We start from the raw sequence: 25,191 nt of genomic DNA, 5'->3' as shown, positions 1-25,191 counted from the left end.
TCGGGCAGTGGTCACATTGAGTATGTCACTGAAAGCAAAGGGCTCAGTTAGACATAATTTAGACAGTGTAAACAAGTAGTTGTTTTCAGTATAATCAAATCACTGTTCCAAGTACTTCACTGCTGTCTCCAAGAACACAATGAAGTCTCTTTTCAGTTTGTTAGCAGAAGTGCTGTCTAATGTGCTCATACATGCCCTAAGTTTCTTTCCAAAGAAAGCACCTTCAGCTCTTGCCTGCAGTTTTTGCTTCAGAGAGACCATTACATAAAAAGTTTCCATGGTAGTAAGTCCTGATTTTTCTAATGTACTTATATGTTCATAAAAATTGACAAGAACAGCACAGAGAAAGTGCAAATAGTACTGGGGCAGTGTAGGCAATGCATTCTCACCATGCTCATTAGCTGAAAAGAACTGCCATATCTGCCGGGGGGTCTCCTCTTCTTCCTAGGAGAGGAAATAAGACTGGAGCACTGGGAGATTTTTCACTACTTTTTCAATGGCTGGCAGTAGTGACAGCCACCTTGCTGGCACATGTCTGAACAGACTCTCAAATTCCATGCCACAAAACTCAAAGAAGTCTTTCACATCTCTGGTCCTTGTGGCAGAAACTGAGAAATGGCTGAAAAGTTTCATTACAAATACTTCCACGTCGTATGGTAGTTGTGCTGCAGCTTTTTGGGCTGCATTGTGAATGATGTGGGGAACACAGTTAGCCTTCTAGAGTGATGGGCACTTTTCTTTTAATCTGGCATACACACAAGCTTTCTTCCCATAGTTCACACTGGCATTATCAGCCCCATATGCTGAAATGCTGTTCCAGGGCAAGGAGTGCCTTCCATAATGTTCAAAATTTGCTGTAATATAGCCTGTGCAGATTCATCAGGGTCTTCACAGAAGTCCAAAAGGCCATTCACCACCCCGTCCTCTTTAGAAAAATACCTCACAACAAGTGGAAATAATTTTATGTTCCCCTTGTTGGAAGCATCTGATGAAATTGCAAATGAAGTGCCTGGTTTTTGAAGGTCATGCAGGAGGCATTCCAATGAGTGCGGTCCCAAAACATTTTTGACTATGGCTTCAGCCTTAGTTCTTCCACAAGATAGTTTCTTTGCAATGTCCAAGTCACTGTACGACTGGCTGGCCAAATTTACTGCACAGTCCAAGCTGTTATAGGAAACATTGTGCTTGACAGGATGGAACACCTCAGAGTCTTTTGCTGCAATGATCCTAAGTTCTAGTCCCTCAATGTTTATGCTCCTTGCCCACTTTGTCATCAGGTGACTGGATTTAGCTTGAAGAATAGCAGTCTTATGTTGTTCAGTTGCTCCATGTCTTGCAACATTGTTTCTTCCACCGTGGGTCACTAGAAATTCTTTCTTGCAGTACCTGCAGAATGCTTTGACATCGCTACATCTCTTGATCCAGTCGAATTCCATTTACCAAACACCCTGCCACTTGCACATTCTCTTGTTGCTGGTTGACTGCGTTGAAGCTGCTGCTCCTCTCTTCATTCTTGAATCTGTACTTACCTGATATGCAACATATTTATCAAAACCGTGTTAGTAGGGTGCAGTAACACATATTGGTGGATGAAGGAACTGGCTAGAAATAGTGGCACACATAAGAACTGGCTAGAAACACTGGCATGTGAAATTGTTGGTTTGAAAAAGACTGGCACCTGATAACAATCATAAAAACATTGACATATGAAACATGAAGCAGCTTAACGTTCTTTGATACAGATTCAATGAAGACCTGAGAAGGAACTGACCTTGGCTCTCGATGATTGCCACTGTTAAATGATGTCCCAATGACCCCATGTGCAAAAATGGGAAAAAGGGGATTTAGATGGATGAATACAGACATTGGCACTTGAAAAAACTGGCTACACATACTTGCACTTGAAAGAACTGGCTACAAATACTGGCACTTGAAAGAACTGGCTTGGAAAACATTGGCATGTGAAAGAACTGGTTGAAAAACATTGGCACTTGAAAGAACTGGCTTGAAAAACATTGGCACTTGAAAGAACTGGCTTGAAAAACATTGGCATGTGAAAGAACTGGCATGAAAAACATTGGCATGCAAAAGAACTGGCTTAAAAAACATTGGCATGCAAAAGAACTGGCTTAAAAAACATTGGCATGCAAAAGAACTGGCTTAAAAAAACATTGGCATATGAAAGAACTGAGAAATGGAGCAAAAAAGAATTAACATTACAAACCATTTGAAAACTGTAAAATAGTAAATGAGGTAATTTAGAGGCATTTTGGCCATTGAAAGCTTTGACATTAACACAGCCTGTAGAAAATGAAATGCAATATTTTTACTGCCGAACATGCCCCCCACCCCACCCCTCAAGAAAATAAAGTTAAACACATTTTCACTTTAGCAAAAAAAAAAACACTAAAATGAATGAGAATGCACAGTGGATGCCATAGACCCAATTTAGCTTTAGACCACAGCAGTTAAAAGAAATAAATGTATAGCACTAACTGACACAGCGCAATGATCTATTAACGAACATGCCCCACAGCAGCACTGGCTGTAATCGAATTATAATAAAAGCAATACATTGTAAATTTATTGAAGACACCACTAACAACAAAATACAAACTTTGCTACTTATAAAAGCAAACTATCCAGTAATGACGACATGGTTTAGCACAATCTCAAATGCACTGCATTAACTTCTGAGCATGCATCCACCAAAAAAAAAAAAGGAAAAAAGTCCGTAAACATTTTACCTTTTAAAAATACTTTTTGCAAGAGCAGCTAAAATAAACTACAATGTACGGCAGACTCCATGGATCTCTTTTACCTGAAAATATAGCAATTAAGAGTAATTTACCCAGCACAGCAAGGCAATAAACAGGCCAAAGCAAAATCAGCATACCCATATTCGCACATTACAAGCAAAGCAGAACATTTTAACCTTATTAAAAATAAAATGCACGCATTTACAACTAAAAATGAAAACAATCTTGAATCAGCTTCAGCAAGTTGGCTACATGTACCTACTAGAATAATAAATGCATTATGTTAACTATTAACATTCCCCCTCTAAAGGTAGGCCTGTACCACATGCACATTGACTTGCAAGAACTAACAGGAAAAATTACACAAACAGTATATCCTAACTTCCTGAAAACAGCATTAAATTGCACATATTTCCACACAAAAAAGTGCAACCTATGCTCGAACATTTTCTATCTGCAAACAGAATGTACTCTGAAAAAGCTACGACAATAGAAATACATCACACTACATTTATATTTAAGACTGCCCCCCACCAGAAATAAACAAAACTTCTATACGCACTGTTCAGCCTTTAAAAAGTAATGCCTCCAAATCATACCCCCCACAATTACATATACATACACACAGGTGTTATACCTTTAAAAACTACTACTCAAAATCTCAAAATAACCACTGCACAGATTTAAATACTGCGTACTGCACCCCCATCTACTTCTAAACATTAAAAACTTAAATAAAGCACAATACTCCCATTTTAAACTACTACTTGGAAATCTCAGCATTACCACTGCACAGACTTAAATACTCCATACTACACCCCCATTTACCTCTAAACATTAAAAACTTAAATAAAGCACAATGTTCCCATTTTAAATAACTAAAGCCACAAAATACTATGCATTTACCACTATCACAGTCTTTGCTGGGCTAGCTGGCTTCCTTCCTACTGGAATGGCTGGCTGGATGACTGGCTCTCTTGTCTGCTGGAGTGGCTGGGCTAGCTGGCTGGTCCTCAGGCTCCCTTGCTGGCTGGCTAGCAGGCTCCCTTGCTGGCAAACTAACTGACTGGCTTCCTTGCTGGCTGGCTAGCAAGCTCCCTTCCTGGCTGGCTAGCAGGCTCCCTTGCTGGCTTGCTAGCAAGCTCCCTTGCTGGCTGGCTAGCAGGCTCCCTTGCTGGCTGACTCACTGGCTGGCTTCCTTGCTGACTGACTGACTGGCTGGCTGGCTTCTTGCTGGGAAAGTTTAGTCCTTTCCTTATTAGAAGCTGTAGAGCACTAAGACAAAACTGCTCTACAGCTCCGACCTTTGTAGGGCTCCTCCAACATGAATACCCACCCCCTCCAATCTTTGCAGCCAATTGCTACTTGAATTACACCACCCAGTCCTAACAGGGACTACTTCTAACCGCAGGTCCGGGTTGGTGACGTAGCCACATTGCCGTGGAATAACCGGAAATATTTTTGGCTTTTCCACGGCAATTCAGCATGCACTGAAAAATGGTACTTTTAACGTCCCACTGCCTAAGAATGCTAACAATGGGATGAGAAGGCTCAATCCGTGAGTGTCCTGCTGACAAATGGGATGAGTAGTAACCATATTCGGTGTGGCTAAAACTGGACTTAGCCCACACCCCTTGCATCACCCCATAATCCTGCCCATTCCCGACCCCTATCCCACCTATGTTCTGCCTAGTTTGTGACATCACTATGACATCAGTAGATGGGAATGCCCTCTATTTCCATTCCTGATGCCTGCTTTCAGCCGATTTACTATGCTTTTCTGTAAGAAAAAAAAAAAACATAGTAAATCAGCTGATTTAACAAACTCTGACAGTCTGTTTAATTTTTTGAAATAGAATACTGGAGTTTGTGCAGTGTTTTCCAGACTGCTGGAGAATCAATTTGATTTCCAGATAGTCCATAAAAAAGCTGGATAGATGGCAACCCTATTTGGTATAGAAAGAGCTCATAAGGCAATTGGTAAGCCAGTGCCCACATAGGTTCATAGGTTTATAGGTCGGTACTAGGCTATCGGCCCTAAGGCCTATGCAAGCCTAGCCATAAAAAATCCCTGGACATGTTTTCCCACAATATTTACTTCTCTGGGCTCCTGTCTAGCAGGGCGACTGACATGATCCCCAGGGTGAATTTCCTATCTCCCATCCAATTATCAAGGTTTCTTTTGAAGAGGGCCAGTGAGGCGCTCTGCTTGACATGTATGGGCAGTCTATTCCAGAGTATGGGGAGTCTCTGGGTCAGGAACCTATCCCTCCAGCATGTTTTGTTCATTGTGATGATAAGGTTTAGATCCCTGGAGCGTGTGGCTCTGAGGGATTGGGATCCCCCACAGCAACACCGAAATCTATTGTTGTAAAATTCATCTTGTATCTTGATAAGGAACTAGTGTTAAAAACAGCTTGGAGGAAAGCACCATTAAAATTTAACCAACACCCTATCAGATTTGACAATGACTACTCCGCGAGAATTCTGGAAATGAGGAAGAAATGTTGGCCACTGGTCAACCATCTAAAACAAAACAACATCAGAGCCCAAATATTCTATCCAGGAAAAATCAAAATGCACCTCTCTTCTGGTACAATAATCGTTAATAACCTGGATGAAACTATCTCCTTTATAACAAACAGTAACCTAACGACCATCCAAGAGGATACAGACTTTCCCCGTCTTCTTTAAAGAGAGCATCTGAGAAAAATACATGGAATGATGTCAAAAAGAAGAAACAAAAAACTGAGACCTCAGCCGCCACAACAAATTCAACTCTCAAAGAATCGACTGGTAAATAACTAACCAAATTTTGTTCTTTTTTTTTGTTAGTGATTATTGTCTCAATTCATATTTACTGCACCATTATGGTAATACATGCTGTTTAAATATCATTTAATACACAAAGAAATAGTTAACTAACAGCAATAATATTTAGGAATTGCTTAAAAAAGTTTAATCTCATTGCATACTTAGATAATGTATAGCCAAAAAGTAAAGAAAGACAAAACTGAGTTGATTTCCAAATAAGGCATCGTTAGTAAATTTAATATGTGCAGCTGCTTCTGTAAGTGAGTTGGAGGGAGGGCTCCATGCTGCATACATGTATAAATCTTTATTAAAATACTAATGCAGCATGTTTAACCAACTAGATAATATTAAGTGTCACAATAATTTAATTACATTAGATAATCTGTTTTTTTTCATTTATTTAACCTTAAATCCTCAATTTAATGTCTTACTAATGTTAGAGTATCTGTTACACTAACATCCACTAATAAACATGGCACCATTTCTTAGCTTCATTTTTCTCTTTTTTTTACCTCACTAAGCCATTTTTTACTCAAAGAATGTTGTTTAAATTTGAGATGAAGCTTTTTCTTACCTCGAGATGACCCTCAAGCTGTTTTTAAACTGCCTTGTCTTCCCTAAGGCTTCTGGAAACTCTTGGTGTATTCTCTATGTTGCACCCTACAGGAAGTGTAGGGAACAGTATTGGAGATGCACCCTTAGCTTCAAACTTCCTAAGTGATGTTAAAAACACTCAGACCACTGCATTTAAGTAAGCTAGATTCTTTTATTTATATAAAAAAGTTACTATTTTCAAGCTGATGTTTAGAAATTGGAAAATGACAGTTTAATATGATTACTAATTTAAATTAAAGCTGACAGAAACAAGTATACACCTGAATCAGTCCAGACTCAGAAACATAAATATGCACAGGATTTAAAGTCTTTAGTAGTGTTTCCTGATTTTGTAATACTTGAAGACAGCAAACTGTACAAGCTTTTGACAACGTTTTGTTATAACTGTATCCTCAAGCTTCAGTGCCAAGGAAGTTCTGCTAGGGTGAAGACAAGTACAGAGTATTTGTACAGCAGAACCTGGTTAACAGCTTTTTTCATATTGCTGCACAAGACTAGGGGGTCTATATGGGTGTCATCTAATAATATTTTTGATGAGAAGGTGTTATAGCTCTGTTAAATGTAGACATTAAGGCAGTTACATACAAAAAAAAGGTGCTGTAGCCCTGCTAATTGTAGACATTAAGGCAGTTACATAAAAAAAAATCATATCCTTCATTACTATGGGCCAAGAACATGTATGAGATGGTCCTGGATGCCACTGGCAAACATTACTTCTTAGAATATTTTGCTGACAGCTGTTAGGGTGAATAAGCACACAGTTAAATGTGATTATGATACTGTAGATAGCCACACTAAGATAGTGGCCTCAGGTCCAGTTCAGTCGTCAGATATTGGTTATATAAAAGCTTTTATAATTGTAAGAATCTTGAGCAAGAAAAACTTCTAAGAATCATCTGTCTTTTATGAGGTGAATAAAAGGTGTAAACAACTAGATTTACCATAGATCAGTGATGGCGAACCTATGACACGCGTGTCAAAGGTGACACACCACAACATTTTGGGTGGCACGCCAGTGTTCACCAACACCTGAGTTACCATAGAAACTGCTTTGTATTCATTGCTCATGTGAAGTGCATTGAACTGTTTTGTGCCAGGACCCAGTTCAACAACACTCCTGCAGAGGTAAGGAAGTTATTAACCTCAAACACTATTTCAGTATACTGTCTTGATACAGTCTGCAAAGGGCAGTGCTGACATTTTCTCTTTGTGGTTACACTTCTGCAAACGGCAAGTAGTCTGCATTTCTAGGAATGTGCTGTTTTTACATTCCTCTCAACTGTCCCTCTTGAACCCTCCTAAAACTATTGAATTTTTAGACAATAATGACAATAATTAGATTTATAGTCTTATTTTATTTCAGAAAATGTATATTATTTCACACTCATTTTTCTGTTACTGTCTAAAAATAATAGTACTAGCAGTTTAAAACTGTCCATTTATCTTATTTCTAGTTTTGACCCTGATTCTGTTGAGATTTACCCATGATATATTGAGAGCTATGCTGTTTTATTATTATTTTTTTTAATTTTATTATTTTTTTTTTTATTATTATTTTTTTTTTTGGGAGGGGGGTGACACACCAGCAGAGTCAAGTTAGACATGCTCCGAATTATTGACACACTGAGCCCAAAAGGTTCACCATCACTGACATAGATTAAAATATATGAGTTGATCTCTGGTGGTAAACTTAAAAACTGCAAGCATTGTTACATCAATACAACCTATTTAATGATAAGGTTCTTTTTCTTAACAAACATATAACTTGCTCCTGCATTACTACGTTTGTTGAAATGTCTCTATTATATGTAAAATATCTAGAGTAGCTACACTCCAACTGAGATTGTCTAGAAAACAAGAGCAAGTTAAGGAGACCATGCAGAAGTAAAATAAATAATAAATAGATACAAGATGAATAGTTAGAATATAATACATAATAAATTATCTGGGTCTATATTAGAATACTGAACATTTAAAATGTCGAGTGTTCTAATATCGACCCATTTTCAGCGAAAGCTGAAAATATCGAAGAAGCAGAAAACCGAATTCTTTCCTAGGGAAAGAATTCGGTTGTCTGTTTCTGTTGCTTTGGTATTTTCTGCGCTCTGTTGGAAAGTTACGGGTCAGGTTCAGGTAAGTGTGCGATTGAGTGTGGGTTAGGTATGTGTGCGATTGTGTGGACATGAGGGTTAGGGTGGGTTAGGTGAGTTAGGGTTAGGGCACTGGTTAGGTATGTGTGCGATTGTGTGGACATGAGGGTTAGGGCGGGTTAGGTGAGTTAGGGTTAGGGCGCAGGTGAGGTGAGTGTGCGATAGTGATGGAACTTAGGGTTAGGGTTTGGGTTAAGGTAAGTGGATAGTTAGTGGTGTGTGTATAGTTTAGTGTAGGGTTAGGTGTAAGATTTTAGGTGTATGTGTGTGGATTGCTGTTTGGTTGGTGTGCTTGTGTTGTGTGTATGTGTTTTGGAACAGCAAATTTTTTCCCTAGGAAAAAATTTGCTGTTCTGAACATTCGATGTTTAGTATTTTCGATTGGTAGTTTCGATATTAGAACACTCGACATTTTGAATGTTCGGTGTTCTAATATAGACCCAATTATCTGCATATGAACAGAAGATGAAATAGAGCGTGATGTAAAGAAGTTTGTTTTAATAATACAGGAAATGTAATAATCTTCACTAACCTTTACTTAATAATGCTTAGTAGCTATATGACACTGCATTATTACTATTATAAGAATAGCCTACATGAAGTTTTATTTTTGCAGTGTTGGTGAACAGTCAGCATTAAGCACATTTTAATGTAGTCACTTCGATTTCCTTTATTGATTTGGTCATTCACTACTTCTTGTTACTAATAATATAGATAACAATGAATTCAGACTTTTAATCCTATAAAAATAAATGCAGTCTGACATTATCTATTCATCTTAACAAAATGTATTTTAATATATTTCACTGAGGTAACAGTGAAGCCCCTTAATGTTAACCTAAGAGAAATATTTGGGAGCTTTTACTTTTACATCCAGCTTTTACTTGATGAGAACAATATAGATGAACAAAAGATTAGAGTGTTGATGAATAACTATGCTCAAGCAATAATTTATGCATTTTTTTATATACGTATTACACTGTCCCAAAGATTTTTACACAGGCTGTTGGTTAATTAACATGTTTTTAAATACAAAATGAGAGACTTTCAGTTGGATGGACATATACTCTAACTAGATATAAATGTCGCAGCCAAGCTATAGGCTACTTTGATGTTAATTACTATTGTTCACAATATTTTCTAATATATGTGCATGAGCCTTTTGAAATATATATTATAAAAGGGGTGCATATCTCACTGGTAAATGTTTTATGCCGGATGCCCTTCCTGACGCAACCCTCCCCATTTATCTGGGCATGGGGCCAGCACGAAGAAATGCACTGGCTTGTGCATCAAGTATTAGCTCTGAGCCCTTTCTTATTTGCAGTGGTGATGGACAGGTTGACAGACGAGATCAGACAGGAGTCCCCATGGACTATGATGTTTGCAGATGACATTGTGATATGTAGTGAGAGTAGGGAACAGGTTGAGGAGACCCTGGAGAGGTGGAAATATGCTCTAGGGAGGAGAGGAATGAAGTTCAGCAGAACTAAGACAGAATATATGTATGTGAATGAGAGGGAGGATAGAGGAATGGTGAGGATGCAGAGAGTAGAGTTGGTGAAGGTGGATGAGTTTAAATACTTGGGATCAACAGTTCAGAGTAATGGTGAGTGTGGAAGAGAGGTGAAGAAAAGAGTACAGGCAGGGTGGAGTGCATAGTGAAGAGTGTCAGGAGTGATTTGTGACAGACGAGTACCAGTAAGAGTGAAAGGGAAGTTCTACAAGAGGGTAGTGAGACCAGCTATGTTATATGGGTTGGAGACAGTGGCACTGACAAAAAGGCAGGAGTCAGAGCTGGATGTGGCAGAGTTAAAGATGTTATGATTTGCACTAGGTGTGATGAGGGTAGATAGGATTAGGAATAAGTATATAAGCGGGTCTGCCCAGGTTGCACAGTTTGGAGACAAGGCCAGAGAGTCGAGATTGTGTTGGTTTGGACATGTGCTGAGGAGGGATGCTGGGTATATTGGGAAAAGGATGCTAAGGATGAAGCAGCCAGGTAAGGAAAAGAGGAAGGCCTAATATAAGGTTTATGGATGTGGTGAGAGAGAACATGCAGGTGGTTGGTGTGACAGAGCAAGATGCAGAGGACAGGAAGAAATGGAAACAGATGATCTGCTGTGGTAACCCCTAATGGGAACAGCCGAAAAAAAAAAGATTATAAAAGGGGTGCCCAACTTACTTTTTACCTCTCATTCTTGGATGACATAATTAAAATATTAATTCTTATTGACTCTAGCATTAGATAAAAATTTTGTACTTCTTTTAAACTCATTTGATCTCCTATAGTAATTCATGTCAAAGATAGAAACCTCAGCATTCAGTATTACATATGTAACTTAAGATACTAATATATGTGTGTTTCTCCTTTTTCCTTACTAAATTTTAATAACTTAGCGGAAACTGTTCAATCAATTGTATGTTTACAGAACAAGTCTCTTTACTAGTACATTTTGGAGCTGATAGGTATATTCATGATGGTTTGGGAAAGCAGTTTTACTGATTTTATCTCATCTTTCAAATTGGGAATTCTTTTATGTGTTGGGGAATTACATTAATTTTTTCTCTGTTTTAGTGTGATTATTTTGTTGTTTCTTTATGCACTTAGGCCTGCTTATAATATACTTCACATCATATTCACAGTCATGATTCTTGCAAACATGTCACTTAAACAAATCAAAGTTTGGAAGTCTCAACTTTTCATTGAATGCTTTGAGAAAATAAAATCAGTTATCACTGACTGTTGTAGAAACTACTCTTTAACTCACCATGTCTTTGTCTTAAATGGCATCAATAATTCAAAGAAGAGGTCAAACCTTTTGAGACACCTTAACTTAAACAAACCACAAATAATATTCCTACAGGAAACACATTATAAAAATACAGAAAAGGATGTTTGGAAACCAAACATTTATACGATAGTAGCTCATGCTTCATTTAAGTCTAAAAGGAGAGGAGTGATGATCCTATGGAAGAATAATATTATCTGCCCTCAAATATTTTATAAGCATGAAGAACCTGAGGGACTAATAGCTATCACTATCCTAAAATTCGATCACATAATTTGGATGCTTGCTAACCTTCACTGGTTCCCAGGACTGGGTGCTTCAACTGCTAAACAGCATTTCAATCTTATTGATAGTATATCAGAAGTGAATCTGATTCTAGGGGGTGATTTTAACTGCTTATTAGATAATTCTAATGCAACAAGTTGTTGTCCACTTAGACTAGCATCCACTGCCAAAATTCTTAAGAAATGGATACATTTTCATAATTTGTATGATACATATAATTCTAAAAATAACAAATCACTCTGTTATACACACAATGATCATAGATTTAAAACTCAAACCAGAATAAATAAAGTCCTTATCTCCAATGATTTAAAATGAAAGTGTAGATCCTTCACTATCCTTCCTTGTCCTTTATCAGACCATGATTGTCTTATGTTAGATAAACAAATAGGCTTCACAAAACTAAATATTATTACTAGAATTCCTGCCTATATCGCAAAACTAAAAGACTTTAAACCATGGTTATTATCAGAATTAAACTTTTTCTTAGCGACAAATAATAACTCTGAAACAAACATTATTATAGTTAGGAATGCTCTAAACACACACACACACACACACACACACACACACACACACACACATATATATATATGGTTCCCATTCAGAAGCCTGAAACATCATAAGCCTGAAAATCAAAATCCTGAAACCAAAAGCCTGAAAATTCAGAATCCTGAAAACTCAAAATCCTGAAAGACCAAAATCCTGAAAGACCAAAATCCTGAAACTCAAAATCCTGAAAACACAAATAATGCTAATATGTCACTATAAAGACACTAATATCTACCAACTGACCCTGACCCTAACCCTAACCCTAAGGTCCGTCACTATCGCACACTCACCTGACCAGCCTAACCCTAACTCACTTAAACCGCCTAACCCCAATATTTGTCACTATTGCATACATGCCTAACCTGCGCCTAACCCTAACTCACTTAAACCACCCTAACCCTAAAATAAAACCAACCGCACACTTACCTGACCCCAACGCATGACCTAACACCACAGGGCTAACAATAGCAAAGCCACAATGACATCAGTATGTCTATTTTGTGTTTTCAGGATTTTGAGTTTCAGGATTTTGGTCTTTCAGGATTTTGGTCTTTCAGGATTTTGAGTTTTCAGGATTCTGAATTTTCAGGCTTTTGGTTTCAGGATTTTGATTTTCAGGCTTATGATGTTTCAGGCTTCTGAATGGGAACCATACATATATATATATATATATATATATATATATATATACAGTAAAACTGTAGTCTGGTATAAGAAAAAACTTAAGCAATGGGAATTGGGACTAAAAAACCTACAATCTCAATTAACCTCCTTGAAATGTAAGTCATCACAAATTAAATTGAAATAACAAAAAAGAAATAGATGCAGTAAACAAGAAATATCTAGATATTTTGGCAAACAAAACAAGCTTAGCACTAGAAAAGATGAGATTAAACTCTTTTGCTCTTACTCCCAAACACATGCACAATTTGTCATTAAGAGCAAAATTACATTCCAAGGCAAATAATATTTTAAAATTATTACATGAAGGTACTAATAAGACAGTTTCTGATATCAGAGATATATTAGAAGCCTTTAGATATCATTTCACCAAATATTATGACTTGGATAATTTAAACAAAAACATTACAGCCCAAGAATGAATCACTTTAAATGGGAATGCCATCCCAGAAAATCTTAGTACAGCTCTCAGGAAACAAATAACTCGAAATGAAAACAAAAATAAAATCAACCTTAAAGCTAATAAAGCTCCTGACATAGATGGCATCATAGCAGAGATTTATAAGTTTTGTCCAGATTCAATTATATCTTTACTTCATAAGACCCTGGTTGAAGTACAAACTAAAAATTTGATCCCTCCCTTTTGGAGATATTCCTTGATTACCCCTATTCTTAATGCCAACAAAGATTTACAGCTATGTAAATCGTATAGACCAATTTCCTTATTAAATAATGACTACATAAACTTTATGTCTATATTTGTGGACAAAATAAAGGTTTCACTTTCACATTTAGTTCATAATGACCAAACAGGGTTTATTCATAAAAGGCACACTCATGATAATATCAAAAGAATATTAATATTAATAGAATTCTTAATCAAAGAAAATGAAGAACCCTTGTTGGTGTGTCTAGACATAGGAAAAACATTTGACTCTGTAAACTGGGATTTTTTGTTTGAAACACTAAAAGCACTCTCATTTCCAATATCTTTCACTTCCATGATAAAGACTATTTATAAAGATAATTTGGCATATGTCAAATTCAGCCCCTTCACTTCCAAGTACATCCCCATAACCAAAGACACCAAAAAAGGTTGCCCTTTATCCCCAAAATTATTTGCCTTGTCATAGAAATATTAGCATCATCAATAAGAAATAATCAAGAAATCGAAAGTATTAATATTTATAATCAATATAGTTCTAAAATAGCACTATTTGCAGATGATATTCTGCTTACCTAAGTCAAATCAAGAATTATTATAACTAGACACAATAATAAATAACTTTCAAAAAATTTCAGACCTCCACTTTAATAAGCAAAAATCTAAACATATTATTCTCAATAGCAAAGGGAAATCTCAGATAGTTAGCCAAAGCATCGTTGAAGAACAAGTTAATGCAACTTAGGGATAACCTTATGCAAAAACTTGGAAAAACAAGGGAAATAAATTATTAAAGCATACTATCTCAGGTAAATACATACATAAGGAGCTGGAACAATATGTTTTTTTCATTCAAGAATAGACTGCAATTGTTAAAAATGACTCTCCTTCCAAATCATTTATATATTGTTTTGACTCTAGGGACCCATCCTGGGAATAACTATATTAAACTCATAAATAAAACTTTATTAAACTTCCTATGGTACCCAAACAAAATAGGATTGTGTATATGCATCATATTAGATCTTGGAATGGTGGTGGTTTAAGATTCTCTGCCTTGGAAACATGTATCAAAGCATTATTACTTAAAAGCACATTAAAATGGATTGACTCAAATTACAACTCAAATTGGAAAGATCTCCATATAGCTATAATACAGAATGAAAACTTACTGTCATGTAAAATTCCTTCTAAACATCCCTCCAGTAAGTTTTGGTTTCTTCTTAGGCACACTGTTCAATATACTGTGACAAAATCCACAAAACTAAACTATCTAAATAACACTATTAACAACTTTAGAAAAATCACTGGTTGGATTCAAGACGCTCTCCACAAGATGCTAGAATATTTTTCCTTTTATTTACTGACAGACTTTTTCACCAGTACCACGGTCGTGTTGCTGTTCATCCAGGCACTGCTCGCTTCTATTATTACTTCCTGTTGTAGTGGTACTACCTCCCAGTTGACAGGAACTACTCCTCACTCCACTGTTCTGTACTCTCTGCGTACCCGTAGTACTTCCACAGGTCCTATTCTCTCTCTCTTGTAATTCTTCGTGGAAGCGGGTTGTAGCGCTGACCTGCTGCGACAACCGGTCCACTTTCTGGGTTAAAAGCTCAATGAGCATAGTGAGGTTCCCCTCATTCTCTTGTGAGTTACCAATGTTCACTGGAGAGCTTCCTGGTTCCATTCGACACAAAAGACAAACCTCCGATGAACGAAAAAGAAACCAAAAACTCACTGGTTGGATTCAAGACGCTCTCCACAAGATGCTAGAATATTTTTCCTTTTATTTACTGATAGACTTTTTCACCAGTACCACGGTCGTGTTGCTGTTCATCCAGGCACTGCTCGCTTCTATTATTACTTCCTGTTGTAGTGGTACTACCTCCCGGTTGACAGGAACTACTCCTCACTCCACTGTTCTGTACTCTCTGCGTACTCGTAGTACTTCCACAGGTCCTATTCTCTCTCTTGTAATTCGTGGAAGCGGGTTGTAGCGCTGACCTGCTGCGACAACCGGTCCACTTTCTGGGTTAAAAGCTCAATGAGCATAGTGAGGTTCCCCTCATTCTCTTGTGAGTTACCAATGTTCACTGGAGAGCTTCCTGGTTCCATTCGACACAAAAGACAAACCTCCGATGAACGAAAAAGAAACCAAAAACTCACTGGTTGGATTCAAGACGCTCTCCACAAGATGCTAGAATATTTTTCCTTTTATTTACTGATAGACTTTTTCACCAGTACCACGGTCGTGTTGCTGTTCATCCAGGCACTGCTCGCTTCTATTATTACTTCCTGTTGTAGTGGTACTACCTCCCGGTTGACAGGAACTACTCCTCACTCCACTGTTCTGTACTCTCTGCATACCCGTAGTACTTCCACAGGTCCTATTCTCTCTCTCTTGTAATTCTTCGTGGAAGCGGGTTGTAGCGCTGACCTGCTGCGACAACCGGTCCACTTTCTGGGTTAAAAGCTCAATGAGCATAGTGAGGTTCCCCTCATTCTCTTGTGAGTTACCAATGTTCACTGGAGAGCTTCCTGGTTCCATTCGACACAAAAGACAAACCTCCGATGAACGAAAAAGAAACCAAAAACTCACTGGTTGGATTCAAGACGCTCTCCACAAGATGCTAGAATATTTTTCCTTTTATTTACTGATAGACTTTTTCACCAGTACCACGGTCGTGTTGCTGTTCATCCAGGCACTGCTCGCTTCTATTATACTATAGGTTACGCAGAGAGTACAGAACAGTGGAGTGAGGAGTAGTTCCTGTCAACCGGGAGGTAGTACCACTACAACAGGAAGTAATAATAGAAGCGAGCAGTGCCTGGATGAACAGCAACACGACCGTGGTACTGGTGAAAAAGTCTATCAGTAAATAAAAGGAAAAATATTCTAGCATCTTGTGGAGAGCGTCTTGAATCCAACCAGTGAGTTTTTGGTTTCTTTTTCGTTCATCGGAGGTTTAACTTTAGAAAAATAATATGCTCAAATGCAGATATCAAATCCTGGTTTGACTTAATAATCCCCTTTAAAATCATAAAAAACTTCATGGATAAACTTCACATTAACATCGTTAATGAATGGGAAACTAAAAATTGTATTTGTTGGAAACAACGTATTAAAGGCTTGGAAACCTTACAATTTCAACAAATTATGAAAGATTATAACTTATTATCACAAGACTAGTTATTACTACAAAGTGTAATTGCTTATTCTCAAGTCTTATGCAGAATTATTCAAAACTCTTCATATTTAGATCAATCTCCCTTAATCACTCTCATATCTGAAATATTATTTAATGATCAGCAGTTTGACAATTTAATATCTAAATTATACACTATTTTGTTAAGTTACAGGTCCATTTTAACAAATAAGCAATGGAACACAATGACTAAATCCTTACCTCATAGTCTCTCCCAGACAGAAAAACTTAAAATTCATTATTTAGTAAAATTCACTTCTTGGGGTCAGTATTGGAGTATATTTAATAGGAAGTATTTACACAGAACATTTTTAACTCCTGATAAAATTGCTAAATTCAAAAAATCAGATAACATTTGCTGGCAATGTCTAACATCATGTAATGCAGATTGTTTCCATATTTTCTATGATTGCTCTAAACTAAGGAATTTTTGGAGAGATATTGATGATTTTCTTTCAGCTTTATTTTCAGATAACTTCACATTAACTAAAACTTTAATTTTTCTTAATGTTGATGAAACCTTTTCTTTGAATAAATCAGATTTATACTTATTATGGACAATATTGGCAGTAGCCAGGAAATGTAGTACAAAGAAATGGACCTCTACCACCTCTCCGAGTCTTGGTGTATTTCTCTTCTTACTAGAAGAAACCATAAACAAAGAAGTGAGAACTAAAGAACTTAGAATATATCTAAGGAGTTTTACTAACAATCCATGGACAAAGGTTTCAAACCTAATTGAGACTTTCCGAACTGACTTTTAACTCTGTTTAATCATTATTTGTTTCCTTCACTGAAAGATTTTTTCTTAAAATATTTGTACTCCTCAAACATGTTCAGGCCTATGTAAATAATGTAAATAGTTGATTTAGTTTTATTGTTGTTAAAAGTTGTCTGTTCAGTATAATCAATGTATTAGAAGTGTTTATTCTCTTATTTTATCCTTAATAAAAATATTGGAAAAAATGCCTTCCTAAACACATCTAAAATGTATTAAATTTGTACAGGTGGTGTTAGTTATTTTTGCTTTGATCCCCCAAATTTCTGTTGAAACGTTTTAGGGTCATCAGTGAATTGTTGGTTTTGTACTTTTCTTTTATATTAGGTTCATAGGTTCATAGGTTCATACTAGGCTATCTGCCCTGGGGCAATTATAAGCCTAGCCCGATTCTGTATGGCTTACGCCACCCCTTGATTTGAGTATACTGTGCCCTTTTTAAGGTTTAGTTTACTGTGCCTCTGTTTAATAGTGACATGGGAGTAATCCCTGGGACAAACCTACGATCCCCCATCCACCTATCGAGATTCTTCTTGAAGAGATTCAGTGAGGTGCTCTGCCTCACATGAACTGGAATTCTATTCCAGAGCGAAGGGAGCCTCTGAGTTATGAACCTGTCCCTCCAGCAAGTTCTATTTATTTCTGTGCTGAGGTTCAAGTCCCTCGAGCGTGTGGCTCGAAGGGATTTAGATTTACTGAGGTGGAGCATGTCCATTAATTCTGGATTTGACATAGCTTTGTATGTCAGGCATAGATCGCCTCAAAGTAGGCGGTATGCAACTGAGTACAGCTGGAGTTTTTTTAACCGAGCAGCATATGGCATCTGTTTGAGACCCTTGATCCTCTTGGTGAGATACTTCTGGGGTCTTTCTAATTGCTGCAGGTGTTGGGTAAGGTACATCCCAAAAGGGGCATTGTATTCTATGATGGGCCTGATGAGGGATGAATAAAGGGGCACGATTACCTCTCTTGATCTAGATGTGAAACCCTTCGTGATGAGGTGGGCTATGTAGAAGGTCTTTCTAACCACTTTGGCAATGTGGTTTTCAAAGGAGAGATTGCTATCAACTTGGGTCCCCAGGTTCCTAATAACTTTCTCTGTACTTAATGGGTTTCCGCCTATGTAGTAATTTGTGGGCACATTGTTTTTGCCAAAGGGTATGACTATACATTTTTTGGCATTTAGCTTTAAACCATGGCGTTGGCACCAGTTATCTGTCTCTGTGAGACCTTTTTGAAGGATGTTTGTGTCAGCTGGGGAGTTGATTATGGTGCCCAGTTTGCAGTCATCTGTGAACTTGGTGAGCCATAGTCCTCCCACGTTTGCTTGTACCTCGGAAAAGTATATACCGAACAAGAGTGGTCCCAGGACAGATCCCTGTGGGACGCCACTTGTGACCAGTTTCGAGTCTGACATGGCTTCAGCAACTCTCACTCTGTGGGTTCTGTCTTTGAGCCAGTTTGCGACCCATCTTGTGACATAGGGGTTTATATTTAAGCTGGATAGCTTATCTATGATGCCCAAGTGGGGTATTGTGTCAAATGCCTTTGCAAGGTCCAGATAGGCTGTGTGGACTACCTTCCCTTCATCTATGGCTTTGGTGACTGTTTTGAAGAAGTCAACCAGGTTCAAAAGGCAAGATCTGCCCTTGAAAAAGCCGAACTGGGTAGGATCTAGTGTCTGTAGGTCCCCAATGTCTTTGTTTATGAGCTCCGTGATGATCCTCTCCATAGCCTTGCAGACTAAGCTAGTCAGGCTTATGGGGCGATAGTTTCCAGGGTCCATAGAGGCTCCACCTTTGTGGAGTGGGACCACTGTTGCTGTACGCCATTCTGTGGGCACATATCCTGTAGTGAGACTGAGATTGTATAGCTGTTTTATTTGAGGGATTAGTTCCTCTTGGAGTTCATGTAGGACGCAACCTGGGATGCCATCTGGTCCCATGAAAGCAGTGTTTTTTGCTTTGGAGAGGGCAGCCTTCACCTGAGCATTAGAGATGTTTGGAAGGCAGCCCTCTGCTGGAATAGATACTTGCTCTTTTGGGGGGGGGAGTTTTGCACTGAACCTGTCTGCCAGGATATTGGTGATATCTGTGGGTTCAGTGTATTTTTTGTCATTTAGAATCAACTCAGAACAAGTCTGGGAGTTGCATCCCAGGTTCCTAACATAACTGAAAAAAGCCTTATGATTGTCTTTGGTGTCCCGTGCAATTTTTCTCTCGAAGCTGGCCTTGGATGATTTTATGAGGGATCGTAATTTTTTGCTAGTACTGATCAGAGATGCCTTCCCTATTAGGGATTTTGCTCTATCATGTAGTAGCTTCCTCCTTCTGTTGTACAGTTTATTTATGGCAGGGGTCCACCAGACCGGACACCTGCCTTTGGATGATTGGGTCTTGGTTTTGTTTGGGATAGCATGATCCATGCATTCCTGGAGATGTCCGTAGAATGCGTTTATATAGGATTCTGCAGTTTGGGCCGTAGTTTCCACTGGCCCTGGGGCCTTGAAGGATTCCACTTCGGTTTTGAGAAGTGAGAAGTTTGCTTTTGAGAAGTTTTTCACTGTGTTTTTCTGGGCTGGGGGTGGGGTCGGGATGTGGACATCCAGTGAAATTAATTTATGGTCTGATCTTTCCAATGAGGGATATACTTCTGGTGTGGAGCATAGAGTCCCCATGTTGGTAATGATCAGGTCTAGTATGTTGTCCCCTCTTGTGGGAGTGGTGACTAGTTGTTCCATAGCATTTGAGTTTATAATTTCCAGGAACCTTTGGGCTAAGGTGCTGAGGCTTGAGTAGTGCTCCCAGTCAATGTTTGGGTAGTTGAAGTCACCCAATATAATGGTGTTCGGAGAGATCTTCATGTTCTCCAATGTTTTCAGGAAAGCTGAGTGGGATTCCTGACTTTGAGAGGGTGGTCTGTAGGATGCTATAAACTGAAAAGCAGTCTTGCCCACTGTTAGTTGCACATGGTTGGTCTCCGATACTTTGTGTAATGCCACTAACCTGGAGGTGTGGATATCCTTGATAAATATGGAAACTCCCCCTCCTTTTGTGGTTCGGTCCGGGTTTTGGGGCCGAAAAGCATGATATGAGGTATAGCCTGGTAGTGCTGGGGTGCTCTCTGGAGCCTTGAACCAGATTTCTGTCACTGCACAGATATCGATGTTCTCCATACTGAGGAGAGCTTTGAGTGCATGCATCTTGAGGTTAAGACTTCTGGCGTTAAGCAGCATTACCCTTAGTTTCTTGTTCCTTGTGCTGTCTATGGGGGTGGGTTTGACTTTTGAGCCTTGCCTAAAAAGGCACTATGGGGGTGGCAAGAGCCTTTGCCAATATCCGAAAGCCCAGTGGTGACAGGTGCAAGCCGTCCCTAGCGAAGCAACATGGCTTGTCGAGCATGTCATCCCAGGCTGACAGACACTGGATCCCCTTTGAATGACACCAAAATTTTAGCCAATTGTTAAAATCGATCATTTTGTCTTTGTACTCTGGCATCATTCTAGGTGAGGGTAAGATGCTGCTCAAGGTCAGGGTCATACCAGCCTGGGCTACATGATCAGAGAGCTTCTCTATGTCTCTTTTCATGTAGTCCAGGGAGGTACGTCTCAGGTCATTCACACCAGCATGTACAATGATTGAGTCATATTTGTATTTGCTTTGGAGTGACAAGAGTGCTTGCGTTATGTGGCAGATCCTAGCACCCGACAGGCAGCTTACCATGACCTTCTCTTTATTCAGCCTGGTGAGCAGGACATTAGTGTGTCTGACAATAGAGTCACCTATTACAAGAGTATCAGGTGTGTTATTCAGCCTTAAGGGCTGTGGCTGCTTGGTACACTGACTTTGTGGGCTATGTGTTCTGCGTGTTTTGTTTTGAGGTAGCGTTTGCTTGGATGTCTGCTTTGGAGGTCTCTGTTGCTTAGGTAGATTTTTATTTAGAGCCTCCGAGTATGTTTTTGTGTATTTATGTGTTTCGTTCGCTAATGTATTGGGACTATGTGATACTGGAATTGTGTTGTGTGAGGTTACCTTCTCCTCCTGACTGGTTACACCAGTTTTGAGATGAGAGAGCTCAGCCTCCAGTTTGGCTAAATAGTTGCATCTCTCACATATATTTGAACCTGTTTGGAGGAGAGGGTTGTCCGTGTACATGAGACAGTTGTAACATTGCCTCAAAATTCCCAGATTCACCAGCTGGACTGGAGAGGAAACCATTGACTGACCTTTTGACATGCTAGAGTAATATAGGGAAACTGAATTTAAGACGGACCAATAGAGGACAGGGTAATCGTAGAGAGTATAAGAATAAGTAGTGCTTATGGTTTAATAGTGCTAACTTGTAGGATTACTTAATTGGACCAGTGAAGGGCCTTAGAATGAGAATATGGTGTTTAAATTGAGAGATAGAGCAGTTCTAAGGGAAAAAGTGAAGAGCAGACTTTGTGGAGCCAGGAATAGTTTAAACCCAATTTGGCGGCGCTGCCCGCTGTTGCGCTATGCACAAAAACGCGCAAAAACATGCAAAAGAGGGTTTTAAGAGAGGAAGATGAAGGAATTTGGAATTGACCCAAAATGGCCAATAAAACTACAGTTTCAAGTCAGTAACCACTCCCACAGGGGCAGGCAGGCTGCTCAATGTTTTTCACTGCCACTGATCAACAGAGAGACTTCCCTTTAGCCCAAGCAAAAAATGGCCTCCAAGAAACTTACAAAAAGTTCAAGAACAGCAAGCCTGTAACTGAACATTTTTAAATCACAGAAAAGTGGGAAAAAAGCAAGATTTTTTTGTTTTTTTGTTTTTTCAGAGATAGCAGAGGTTCACAAGTATCAACAAGTTATAACAGTGCAGTAAATGACCCCACACTTGAGTGCTAGGCCAAAGACAGATAAAACGCAAGTTTTGAGAAAAAAACAATTTTAAAAATAAGTGCAAACAGGAAATTCAGTAAACAGCTCTAGGTTGTACTCTAAATACAGTTACTAATGCAGAAATCAAGTTTAACAAGCCAGAAAATGCTCAAAATAGGCGGCTATGCAGAAAAACTTAGCAAATAAACTGAGGAAAAATACTTAAAATCTCAAAAGTGGCTCCTTTCTTCTCTCAGCGTTTTCTCCTCTTGGTGGGTGCTTCACCAACAGCCAACAAGCCTGAAAAGACACCAAAACCATGAGGCAACCAGATTTTAAGAGAGGAAGATGAAGGAGTTTGGAATTGACCCAAAATGGCCAATAAAACTACAGTTTCAAGTCAGTAACCACTCCCACAGGGGCAGGCAGGCTGCTCAATGTTTTTCACTGCCACTGATCAACAGAGAGACTTCCCTTTAGCCCAAGCAAAAAATGGCCTCCAAGAAACTTACAAACAATTCAAGAACAGCAAGCCTGTAACTGAACTTTTTTAAATCTTAGAAAAGTGGGAAAAAGCAAGATTTTTTTTTTGGTTTTTTTTTGTTTTTTTTTTTTCAGAGATAGCAGAGGTTCACAAGTATCAACAAGTTATAACAGTGCAGTAAATGACCCCACACAAGAGTGCTAGGCCAAAGACAGACAAAATGCAAGTTTTGAGAAAAAAACAATTTTAAAAATAAGTGCAAACAGGAAATTTAGTAAACAGCTCTAGGTTGTGCTCTAAATACAGTTACTAATGCAGAAATCAAGTTTAACAAGCCAGAAAATGCTAAAAATAGGCGGCTATGCAGAAAAACTTAGCAAATAAACTGAGGAAAAATACTTAAAATTATTATTTGTTTATATGTCTGTTTTTTTTCTGCTTGAGCTGATATTTTTAATTTATTATTCGAAATGGTGAAAGATAAATCTTGGTGTATTGTGATATTGTGTGTTGCTTTTACTACATCCATCTTTATAAGATTATCTGTGCTTTTTTCTGCAGAATTCTAATAGTGACAATTCTTATCATTAGATGCTTTACAGCTTGCTCTGTTTAGTACTTCCAAAGTTATACCCTCCTTGTACCTTCCTCTCCTTTATTACTCTGTGTTTTTGTGGTGAAATTTTATCTATTAGTTTAGCTGCACAATGGTATATTCTTTTTATTTCTGTTATAGCAGTTGAGTTTCTCTTAGTAGTCCCAATTACTGTGTTCATCTGTTTTATCATTCTCCTAATATGTTGGGTCTTAGAACATTTTTGTAATCTCTTCTTTCATCTATCTTAACATGCCTGCCCATTTCTATTAAAATAATCAAGTCCTTTCCTTAGATCATTCTAGACTATGAACATCCTCTTTGATCTTTATTTCCTTTTCATTCCCTTACTGTAGGATTCTAAATGGATTTTCATGTATGTCATATACAGAAGGTTCCAGAACATCATCCTGCAGTATAGCTTCTTCATTTGCATCCTGCTCCATCTTCTTCATTATCATGTGGGGGATCTTCAACACTACATCCTTCACTTCACAACTGGTCTATCACTTTGATTTCTGTTTTTCATTTTGATATCCATACCTCTCAACCTCTTAGTACAAGAAATCTAGACAAAGCTTAAAATAATGGGGAGACAAAGGTCCAAAAATAGAGACAGATTTTAAATATTGCTCTTATAAACTTTGAAGGTTGCTCAAAAACAGGATGAAACTCAAATGTATATCATTTATAGACTTCAGTCCTCAGTAATTTGCCAGAAAACCACAAATTTTATGAGGAATACACCAAAAATATAAGGCAAAAATCTTGACTTTTTGTGAAAATGTGGACAGATGAGAGGCATGTCTATATCACTAAACTTGTTTTTATCAATTGCATTCTACTTTTTGATCTTCTACTGCAGGGGGACCACCTTGACTCTTGGCAAGTTCCATCTCTTTGGTAAGAAGTTTTCATATACTAAGGATGCTGTATTGTTTTTCCTCCAGTTCTGGCACCATTGCATATGCCAAGAGTGAGCACTTTTTATCCTGAGACCTATGCACCCAGTCTTCTTTTTTTTATTTTTGACCTATCTTTCTTCATAATGATAATATATATAATATGGTGAAATTTGGTAAAAATTTGTCTAATGGTCTACCAAGTAAATATACTCACCAACACTTGAATGCAGTTCCAGTAATACTGCTCTCCTTCACTAATTCCATCTCTCTCTATTCTGATTCCATTTTATTTCTTCATTTTATCCCTTGTGGAATCCTCACTGTAATTAGAGATCCACTTTATTCCTTCATTGTTAGGCTAAGCATTAAAAATATGTCCCTTTTCATATGTACCTTATTAAGCACTTAAAACAAATCAAGAAGCTGCAATGTTTCCTCACCAAAAAAATTGCAGGTATCTGCTATTTAGATAGTTATAAACTCTCTCTACTCATCATCTCAGCATAATACATAATCCTGAAGGGCAATCTCTGCTTAGCCTTACATTCTACGAATGACTCAGCACTCATTGAACCCCTTAATCTAAACAGAGCCAGAAGAAAAACACCATTTCTGGAGACCTAAACCTATACTGTTGGGTCAGTATCACCACATGGCATGGCAGGTACCTAACCCAGTATATTTCCAATTTCTGGAATAGATTGCACTTACATATCAAATAGAATACTTCATTAGAAACCTTTAAAACCACTTCAGATGACTGGATAGGCAATCACAATTATTTACCTGAGATATATGGGCAAATTTACTTAAAGTGGGACATTGTTAGCCACCCATTAGTACTGAGACAAGTAGCTGAGCTTCTTTGTGGTCACAATGCTAGTAAGCTTATTATGAGTCTAAACTTTGAAAAACTGAAAAACAAGATCTGTAATTGAGGTGGCCACCTACAGTACTGAGAAGAAAGAGACAAAGTTTATTACATATACTGGTATGGCAACCATTCTGAAAATGTATACAGATTAATAAACCTTTTGCCCTGACAAAATTCCATCCTT

Source organism: Protopterus annectens, chromosome 1.part1 (assembly GCF_019279795.1).
Source record: "Protopterus annectens isolate FY-2018-M chromosome 1.part1, PAN1.0, whole genome shotgun sequence".
Classification (NCBI taxonomy): domain Eukaryota; kingdom Metazoa; phylum Chordata; order Ceratodontiformes; family Protopteridae; genus Protopterus; species Protopterus annectens.
The sequence above is the reverse complement of the archived record's forward strand: the minus strand, read 5'-3'. Positions refer to the sequence as shown.